Raw genomic sequence first — 10,998 nt, forward strand, 5'->3', positions numbered from 1 at the left:
CCATGATCATGATAAAATGAAGTTCTAGCCATCAGAAGTTATTGAGTGGGTGCAACTAAGGAAAAGAGAGAAAAGCGAAAAGTAGTTTATAGGGGGCAAGGAAGACAGAGATATTAACAAAAGCTACTGGAATAAAACAACAAAAGGAATATGTTGCCTAAAACAACAAAAGTAACAGACATAAGAATTTGTAAAAGAATTTAAAATTGTCAAAAACTGGGAGAAATGGAGATGGGGAAAGACAATTCTATAAGCAACAACAAAAAAGGGCGATAAATAATTCTTACATTGATCAGCCACTTCTACGTCTGTGAAGTGTGCATGAGAGGCCACTCCACACACACAGAAAATAAATTAGGCATTGCCTAGGCCCAGGAGTGAGAATGTGGAATGATTATAAATGGTCAAGAGGGGTTTTGTGGAGTGGATAGGAATGTTCTAGAATGGATTGTGATGATGCTCACACAAGTTTATAAGTTTAATTTATCATACATTTAAGTGGTTATTATGCTATGTACATCACTTATCAAGAAGTCTGTGTTTTTGCAGCACATTTTTTAAAAAAATTGATAGGTCAAAAGTAGATGTAAAAGTATGTTATTCACAGTTTTACAGGCAGCCATAACTCTAAAGAGAACTGTTTATAAGAACTATCTAGGAGCTGCAGGACAGGAAGGAAAGACAGGATGTAGATGCTGTTGTTTGTCATTTATATCTTCCTATACTATTTTGATTTCATTTTTCCATGTAGTTATTACTTCAATCCACTATTAAAGTTTTTTAAACATTTAGATTCCTTAATGCTAGAAAAAAATGCTTGTTTTTTAGTCTTTTAGAATTCAAATATGAGTAAGAATGTCCTCTGGATAAATTAGCCAAATCTATTTCTCTTCTCCTAATGACCAAGGCCAAAAGGAAAACTCTTTTACAAGCAGTTACCAGTGGTGACTGTCAACTTAGTGGGCACAAGAATTCAAGTAGGCATGGTCAAAAGTCCATGCCACTCCCAAAATAGAACTGAGGAAAGGGGGTGAAGCAACTGGCTGTATTGGGAGTGACATTTGGTACAGCTGTGTGAAGCAGCTGCCATGGAGTAATAGAGCAAACATAAATAATTCTCAGGGAAGCAGGTGCCCCAGAAAAAGTGAAGTTGCTAATGTTACCAGCTGTCATGATCTGTTTGTACAAGCACACTGCCCAAAGAACCCTGGAGATGCCTGGATTTCCAAGCCCCACACACAATTGTCTTAACCTGAACTAAAATGATAAGTGTCTGGTGAGAGGTTGATGAGGATAGAAAACACAAATTTAGAAGTTTTTGAGACACAACATAATGCGGACAAACCATGAGAGCCTCAAGCTACAAGCCTTAATGGTGGTTTAATAACCAAATACCAAAATTCCTGCGAAGGGCAAGGGAGCTTTCAGTACAATTTTGTTGGATAAGCAGAACCTTCAGGCATGGGTTCCCTTTCATGTAAAGTGGTACCTGAATAGCAGTAATAAATCAACCAGAGTGATTCCGTACAGACAAGCAAACATATGGTTTCCACCTTTTTTTCAGAACATAAGCAAACAAGAAGTAGGAACATATGCCTGCCTTTCAGTCAAATCCACCCAACAGCACATTTCCCATAGAATAGCAAAACCAAACCTTCCATAGGTCTGTTAGTTGCTTGAGTCTCTTTAATTTAGTACAGTCAGCCCTCTGTACCCATGGGATTCACATCCTCTGATTGAATCAACCGCACACCACAACCATTTTTTTAAAAACTTGATCTGTACCGACATGTACAGACGTTTTTCCTATTATTCCTTAAACAATATAGCATAACAACTGTTTACAAAGTTTATGTTACCTTTGGTACGATAAGTCATCTGGTGATAATAAAAAGTTCCTGGGACAATTGCATGAGTTCCTTGCAAACACTACATTACTTTATGAGAAACTTGAGCATGGGTAGTTTAGTATCTGGAACTAATTCCTTGTGGATACTGTAGGGCAACCGTACTTCAAGATGTCTCACTACCTGACTGTGTAATGAGAAGTCACAGAGGTTAAGGTTGAGTTGCTCTTGCTGTCTGCATCCTCCCAGGTCCAGGCTTTGGAAAAGAGTGAGCCAGCAACACCAATAGGAAGAGACCTTCAAGACCAGGTTGTGCCCACAGCCCTATCTTCCCATTCCACAGGCATGGGGTGGAGAGAGGTCTGCAGTGCCTAAAGTCAGGGGGAACTCTATGCTGCCCCCCCCCACAAGAGGGAAATCAATTTACTCTTTATGTGATGTTAAAATGATTCAAAAGAGAGAGGGCGGGGGATTTAGCTCAATGATTTCGCTGCCTCAAGAGCACCAGGTCGTGAGTTTGATCTCCAGTGAGAGAGAGAGAGAGAGAGAGAGAGAGAGAGAGAGAGAGAGAGAGAGAGAATGATCAGCACCTTCTAACCAAGGAAGCACTATTTAGGCAGATTTTTTAAGTGCAGTACCCTGTCCATGGGAGAGAAAGCTATAGTTAGACAAACATTCTAAGACAACTTTAGATTTAAATGTAACATTAAAAATACAAATGTAAAATCATACAAGTCTTTCCCTTTGCTGTCATTAATTGGTAATGGGTGGTAGCCACCCACATAGGCCTCAGACACACATCTTTACGTACCACCTACAATTTCAGTGGGTAGAGAATCCTGCAAGAATCTCTTACCAGTAAAGTTAAAAGTCCTAAACATTTCTCACTGTCAAAATATTAATTTAAATAAATGGAAATATAAATGGAAATCTCTTTTGCTTCTAATATCATGAACTGTTCCTACCAGACATCTCATGCAGTCCAGATTCCACTAGTACTTCCAGCAGATTATTAGAATCTTCATGCTGATGCTTAGTGGTTGAATGGCCTTGAATCCAAGCATCCACTCCAAGTAATGGGTGTAGCTCAGTGAACATCCCATTTTCTTGCAGTAGGACCTTACTCAAGGTCTGTAAATTATCAGGCTTTCATCTCCTCCTTTTGTGCACTTTATAGGGCTGTTATGAGAGCACACATGTTCCATCCCCTGCAGCAGCATTTCTAAAAAGAGAAGCAGCCAAAGCATCAAAGCATAGTAAGAAGTAGATTTTATTATCATTGCTCCTATTTTACAGTTGAAGGTGAAAGAGAGAGGTGAAAGGGCTTGAGGTCATAAAGCCTGAAGCCACAAAGCTGAGACCTGAGACGTGAGGGTCAGGGATGCAGCTCAGTGGTGCCATGCCAGGCTGGTAAACCCAAGGCCCTGATACGGGGCAGGGAGGGGAGGAGACAAAGCTAAGGCCCAAGGCAGGCTGGTAGCAGGGCTGCTGAACACGGTAAAAGAGTTAATTTTTGGAAAGCTATTAGAAAAGTTCTGGCTATGAGAAAGCACTGAGATTAGCTCGTATCTTATGACTTATTTGCTGTCATGCCATTTAAACCCTTTCATTTACTTCAAGGCTGGGGAGGGTTGGGGTTGGAACCCAGTGGTAAAGTGCTTGCCTGCAATGCAGAAGGACCTCGGTTCCATCTCTAGTACTGCAAAACAAAACAAAAAAGGATGAGGGCCTGGTATATGCATTCACACAATCTTAAACTCTCTATATTTTGAACTTATTCCATTTCTAGGACCTTGTAACTCAGGCTGTTGGGAAATTTGTGTTTTCTAGAGGGAGTGAAACAGAGATGGTGTGGAGTAATACAGGTATAAAAATGACTTTTCCAAATGGGCAGAGTTATAAGTAAAGGCATAGGTCTAAATCTTTGCAAGCCTCTTGGGCATTCTCATTTCTTACTAAATAAGGGTTTTTTTAAAAAATAGAATGTGATGACTCTTAAATTTTTGAGCCTTTTGGAGTTAAACCACCCAAGTTATGTGCCCTGTAATAAAAGAGAAATGTTGTATGGAAATTTCTTTAAAAAGAACAAGAGCTTGTTTTTTAAGATGAAGGTTTGTCACAAAGTTTACCTCAGCACGGAAGGGAAAGAACAGTGACTTGGGTGTGATGGGGGTGGAGAATTTCTTTGCTTTCTTCACCACTGCAAATATCCCTGGTCTTGTTCTCTGCTGGGTTTGATGCTGCTCTTGCTGGCTTTTGAGGAGCTACAAGGAGTAGGTCACAAGTTTGGTTCTGGCTTTAGCAGTCACTAAGCTTTGGGCCCTTGGGCAGGTTTCTTCACCTGTGATGACAATGGCATGCTCTTGGGTTTGGGAGGGCATTAAGTGAGACTGCCTGGCCATTGCCTGGGACCCTATCTGCTTCCAAGAGCTAGCCGCGGAGTTGAGGCAAATTCCAGCCCCATTAGCTCCACTTTCTTTGAAGTAAAATGTGGAACATGATGCTATAAACTCTCTCAAGCTAAGTGTTTATTAAATTAAAATGAAAATTGTTTTTGAAGCTACTTTTGAACATGCTTATTTCCTTAGAAAAAGTCTTTTCTAATATAGTTCAAATGAAAATACCGGAAACATTATTTTGATGAGGAAACCATCAGGATTAAAGAACAATATTTAATTATGATAGATGGTTGGTAGTTACTGTCTTTGTGACTTGGGGTTCTTTATTGGTTCCTGTCATTTTTCAGCACCGTATTTTCTATTTAAATCTGACCTTCAACCATCATGGAGCTGAGTGAGTGGAGAAGCCAGTTCTGAGAAAGAAGTGGGGTCCACATCTCCCTGGTCTGGGGGTGAGTGAGGGTGTGGCCAGCTTTCTTCTGCTCTCTGGGCTCTCTCGGTGTTGCCACAGCCCTGGCATGCAGGCCCTCAGCATCTGCCCCTGTCAGTGACAACTCTTGGCCTCTGGCTCTCACCAGCTCACTCCTTCCACTGCCTGTGGCACTCTTCATCCTTATTTAACTTTCCAGAGGGAATTCTTTACATAATCCATCTCTCATCATGGTTTACTAAAGTCACAAACTAACTCATTTGAGAAAACCTCATAGAAACAGAGTAGGGGAAGGAGGTGATCCAAGAAACCCCAGTGATGAATTGCATGAGAAACTCTCTCGGCTCCCTCTCCGTATTACGGGAAGTAGATTTCCCTAACGAAGCCGCTCAGGCTCAGAGGCAGCTTCACTTGTTGCTATGCTGCGCCATGGTCTGCCCCTTGAAAGGTCATGCACTGGAAGCTTTGTCCCCAGTGTAACAATGGTGAGAGGTGGTATGTCTTTCAGGCCTAGGGGAATGTGATAAAGTCCTGAGGGCCCTACCCTGGGAAGGGGCTAATGTAGCTCTCCTGCAACCCGCTTAGTTTCTGGAAGAGTGGGTCATTCTAAAAAAGCAAGTGTGGTCCTTCCACATCTCCTGCCTTCTCTCTTTCACATGTGCTCCAGCCATGTGATGCCATCTGCTACGCTGTGACAGTCAGGGGCCCTCACCAGAAGCAAATGCTGGTACCAGGCTCTTGGACCCTTAGAGTGTAAGTGAAATAAACTGCTTTTCTTTATAAAGTACCTGGACTCTGTACTTTGTTACAGCAACACCAGATGAAATAAGGGCTAAGGTATTTATCTCTGGCTACGGGATTATACTCCTCAGGACAGACTTGGACAATCTGGTAACGCCAGCTGAGCATGGCTAACCCCTCCTGGCTTTCTCTCAGACTGAAGGAGACAACATAGGGAGTCATCATCGAGGACAAAATGAATGGGTGTGCAAGTGGACTGCATCAGTCAGCATGCAGGGCATGGCAGGAAACAGTGTTCCTGTTCTTGGTGGCATAGTGATATAGGGTGTATTAACAAAGTGATAAATAACAAAAAGACTAGTATACTGCACCAAAGATAAGAGTGCCATAGAAATGAGTGGATGTGGAGTTTTGCTCAGTTCCTCATCACTGTTGGTTAGGCAAGCCCATCAATGTGGAGGTCTGTGTGTGCCTGAGGAGATGTGAGACTGGACCTCTTACCACAGACAACACCAGAAGAGCTCTGCTCCCTTACAGTTCACCCGGCCTAGCACTACCCAGGCCTCCTAAGAGGACATATCGGTCACCTGTAAGGCCACAAAAGTAGGTACATTTTATGACAAGGCTCAGCTCTGAATAACATTTACACAGTTGTAATGATGTAAATACTGAATGTGGAGGTAGTTATTTTACAACATAACTGTTTTAGGAGTGGGGAGAATAAGAAGAATACACAATGCTAGAGGTGGGAGAGAAGCACAGTTAAATGATCAGCTTTTATAGTGGGAAGATAACCTACAACTGAAAAGGGGCAAAGTGCAATGACACGGATGCATGCCGTTTAGAGAAACAGACGTTAAGGTAAAATGTTAATGTTAGAAGAGGTACAAGTGGTATCTCAAAGAGTGCAAAACTGGGGCACAGGATGGATTCCATCATTTGTCACAACCAGTTCACTGGCCTAAACTATGAGCACAAATAACTGGTAAAAATTTAAACCAAGACAAGCACATGTTAAAACAATCAAACTAACAGAACATTGGCTCCTGATACCATAAAATCAGGGGGATCTGGAATTTCCAGTGGCAAAATTATTCCCCATACTGGCTTCCACTAGAGGGGGAAAACTTTAGACAAATATACTTAAAGTCAATGGAATTAGAAATGAGAATTTGCTACAACTATAGTGATCCGGTCACTCCCCAGAGCCCCATCTGTGCAGTGCATGAGACTTTGAGGAGGCACAGCCACAACAGAAACCTTCATGACAGAAGGGGTAGCCTGAGCCCAGCACAGAGTCCTCAGGAAACAGACTCACTCAGAGGAGCCAAGGACACAAGACAGTGCAATGCAATGTGGTGTCCAGAGTAGTTCCTCGGATTGAAAAAGGACACCAAGGGGAAAATATGTTGAAATTTGAATAAAGTCTGGAGTTTAGTGAATCGTAATGTAACAATGTTAATCTTCAGGAATTTCAAAATTATTACACCCTAAAAAAGTTTAGCTATTGATACTTTCTACATCATCAAAAGCAAAGTTTTAAAAACATTAGTATGGTACTAACTTAATTGAAGTAATGACAAATGATGTTTGAGAAACATGTTGCAAAATCTATGCAAATCTTTCGGCTTCATTTTGTGTACAGTGAACATCTGGAGGTTTCTGTTTGCTTTACTGAATTAAAACCAGCTCATCCTCCAGTAAGAAAAAGTAACTACAATATGAATTAACTGGCAAATAGTTACATAAATAAAAGCTCATGTAAAATGTCTGAAATTTTCTTTGAACTAAAAGTAAGCAAAATGAGTTATTGATAACCAGATCACTGATAAATTTACCCCAGGAGACATTCCAGAAGCCCTGAAGACAGGCCTCTGCTCTCTCAATACTTTCATACTATTGCCCTTGGGAAATTTTATTTTGAAGTGATAAAAGCTTTCAACTAATGCAAAGTTCTTTTTAAAAGTTCAAATAACAATTATTTGGGTAATTTGAGGTACAATGAAAAAATTACATATTGAAATGGACAATGACTTCAGATTTTGGTGAAAGGAAACTCTGTGCTCAAACACATTTATGATGTCTTTTTTCTTGGTGCATGTCGAAGTCCTTAACACACAGTAGTGGCCACATATTGTGTGCCTCTACGGGTACCTTCTTCTGGAAACAATGGACTAATTTGGAATAGTTCTAGCTAGAGCTCATGTATCAGGGATAAATATTCAGTTGATAAATCTCTCCTCCTTGAATGATGAATTCTAATGATCCTCTGCCATGCCAATTTAATGAAAATTTACTAAGGAAGAGATTTTCTGAATGTTTCTCACACATTGGAAAGTGGTCTGGGAGAACAAGGTACACTCCTCCCTCTTTGGGCTCTAGTCCAACAGAGTGATCAGTATGTTCCAATCATAGGAGATGTTCATCGCTCCAAGGTGTTCAGAGGGACTGCAGAGGAGAGGGAGGGAGGGAGAGAAGGAGAAAGGGGAAGGGAGACAGAGAGAGAGAAAGAGAGAGAGAGAGAGACTAAAAAGTACCAATTCATCTTCTTCATAAAGAACCCAAAACATTTCAGTAACTAAGCAAACTGAGCACCCCCGCAGCATCCAACAGTATCTTCATTTCATCTCCTTCCTACCAAATATAGAATTTTCATTTCACCCAAGCTAAAATATCCTTTCACTTATGATTTACAGGTCTTTTCCAGTATGAACTGCCAAATCTCACACCCTATCACTTCACAATATGATGTTCTAAAGTGCTCTCCATTCACAGCTAATTCATCCTCTCAGATCACCTGGAGAACAGAGCCAGATCTTCACCTGGGGGTTGCTGAGTGCCCTTCCACCTATACTAGGGGCTGGTATGTGCTTCTATTGCATCAAGAGCCTTGCCTGAACATTTTCAACATTATAACAGGAGGTCTCACATACTTGTTTGGTAACCAAAACATATTGTTCAATAATGTTCATTGGATGGATGGATGGATGGATGGGTGGGTGGATGGATGAGCAACAGTATTTTATCACTCAAGTCTTTCGTATAAGGTCTAACATGACTCTTCTGAATTGGGCATCAAGAAACAGTTATCTCTTTAAAGGAATTTATGTGTATATTACAGTAGAATTATTTAGTCAATAAAGATTACTTTTTTTTTTTTGGTACCGGGGATCTAACTCAGGGCCTTATGCTTGCAAGACAGGCGTGGTACCACTGAGCTAAATCCCCAGCCCTAAAGCTTAATATTTTTGTCCTAGCTACCTAACTCTAAACCAAATCCCATGTTTAATCTTTTTTTAAAATTTTATTGGTACATTTTAGGTATACAATATAATGACATTCATCATTGGAAATTTGCACCTTTACATAATCTCTCTTGGTTCTTATTTTTTCCCCCTTCCCCTGCCCTCCCTTCAACCCCTCCACACCTTCCTATTTGCAAAGACTTTGTTTCCATTTTTCAATTTTCTTATATTAATTCCATTCCCTTCTTTTCTTTCCCCTACCCCTCCTACTTCCCCTTCCCCTTTGCCCCTTTTCTTCCTATTTCACATTATTTATTCTACCTTTTAGTCCTTATTTACACTTTCAGTTTCTCACACTAGAGAAACTATTTGGTACTTACACATGTGTGTCCTATTTATTTCACTTAAGAGTATCGCCTCAATGTGCATCCACTTAGCTATAAATGTCTCTAATTTCTCATTTTTTTATGGCTGAGCAGTACTCCATTTTATATCTTTAAAAAAGCACATTTTCTTTATCCAGTCTCCAGTTGATGGGCAGTTGGGCTGCTTCCAGGTTTTAGCTATTACAAATTGTGCTGCTATGAACATGGGTGCACATAGATCATTGTGGTATGATTCTTTTAGTTCTTTGGGGAAGATACCCAGTAGGGGAATAGCTAGGTCAAATGGGACTTCCAGTCCTAGTTCTTCGAGGTATCTCCATACTGATTTCCACAGTGCTTGCATCAGTCTACACTCCCACCAGCAGTGGAGCAGGGTTCTTCTTTTCCCACAGCCCCTTCAACATTTATAATTGGTTGATTTCATGATAGCAGCCATTCTTTCCGGGATGAGGTGGAATCTCAGCATTGTTTTTAATTGCATCTCTTGAATGACCGGTGATGTTGAACAATTTTGCACATGTTTATCTGCTATTTCTACTTCTTTGTCTGAGAAAAGTCTGCTCATTTCAGATGCCCATTTTCCGACTGGGTCTTTAAATTTGAGAGGTCTGATCTTTTTAAGTTCTTTATAGATTCCAGATAGTAGACCTTTGTCTGAGGAATAGCTGGTGAAAATTATTTCCCACATTGTGTGTTGTCTCTTCACACCATTAGTTGTTTCTCTTGCTGTGCAGAATAATTTAATAAGAAGAGATCCCACTTGTTGATTGTTTATGCTAGTTCACAGGCAACTGAGGTTTTGTTCATAAAAATCTTTTCCTACACCAATATCTTCACCTAACCTGTGTTCCAGCTGGTTCAGCATTTCTGTTTTAATATTTAGATCTTTCACCCATTTTGATTCTAGTTTAGTTCATGGTGAGAGATACAGGTCTAGTTTTAATCTTTGGCAAGTTGAAACCTAATTTTTCCAACACCATTTATTGAAGAGACTATCTTTCCTCCACTGAGGGCATCTGGCTCCTTTGTCAAAGATGAAGTGGCTGAGTGTGTCTGGAGTTGTTTCTGCTACTTCTAATCTGTTCCACTGGTCCTCTGGTCTGTTTCTTTGCCAGTACATGCTGTTTTTATCACAGTAGCTTTGTAGTGTAGTTTCAAGTTGGGGGTTGTGATACCCCATGCCATGTCTCTGTTGCCTAGGATTGCTTTTGCTATTTTAGGTCTCTTCTTGTTCCAAATGACTTTTTAGATTGTTTTCTCAAGGTCCGTGAAGTATGCTCCTAGAATTTCAATTGGGATTGCCTTGAATCTATATAGCAGTTTTGGAAGTATGGCCATTTTCACTATGTTGATTCTGCCTACCCAGGAGCAAGGTATGTATTTCCATTTTCTGATATCCTCTTCACTCACTCTTTTCACAGTGCTATAGTTTTCAGAGTAGAGGTCTTTGATTTCTTTTGTTAGGTTGATTCCTACTTATTTCAGTTTTTTGGATGGTATTGTGAAAGGAATTGTTTGCCCTATTTCTCTCTCAGTGAGCCTGTCATTGGTGTAGAGGAAAGCTATTGATTTTTGTGTGTTGACCTTGCATCCCGCTACTTTACTGAATTTTGTTATTAAGTCTAGAAGATTTGGTGGAGTTCTTGGGGTCTTCTATATAGAACATCATGTCATCTGCAAATACGACAATTTGACTTCTTCATTTCCTTTCTTTATTCCTTTTATTTCTTTTTCTTGTCTAATTTCTGTGGCTAATGTTTCTAAGACTATATTGAACACAAGTGGTGATAGTGGGCATCCTTGTCTTGTTCCTGATTTTAGTGTGAAGGATTTCAGTTTTTGACAATTTAATATGATATTGGCTGTTGGTTTTACATAGATGGGTTTTATCAGATTGAGGTAGAGACTGTCTATTCCAATTTTTGTATGATTTTTATCATAAATGTACTT

This window comes from Heterocephalus glaber, unplaced genomic scaffold (assembly GCF_053883595.1).
Source record: "Heterocephalus glaber isolate CG9 unplaced genomic scaffold, H.glaber_assembly_v1.0 deba00001719, whole genome shotgun sequence".
NCBI classification, from domain to species: Eukaryota; Metazoa; Chordata; class Mammalia; order Rodentia; family Bathyergidae; genus Heterocephalus; species Heterocephalus glaber.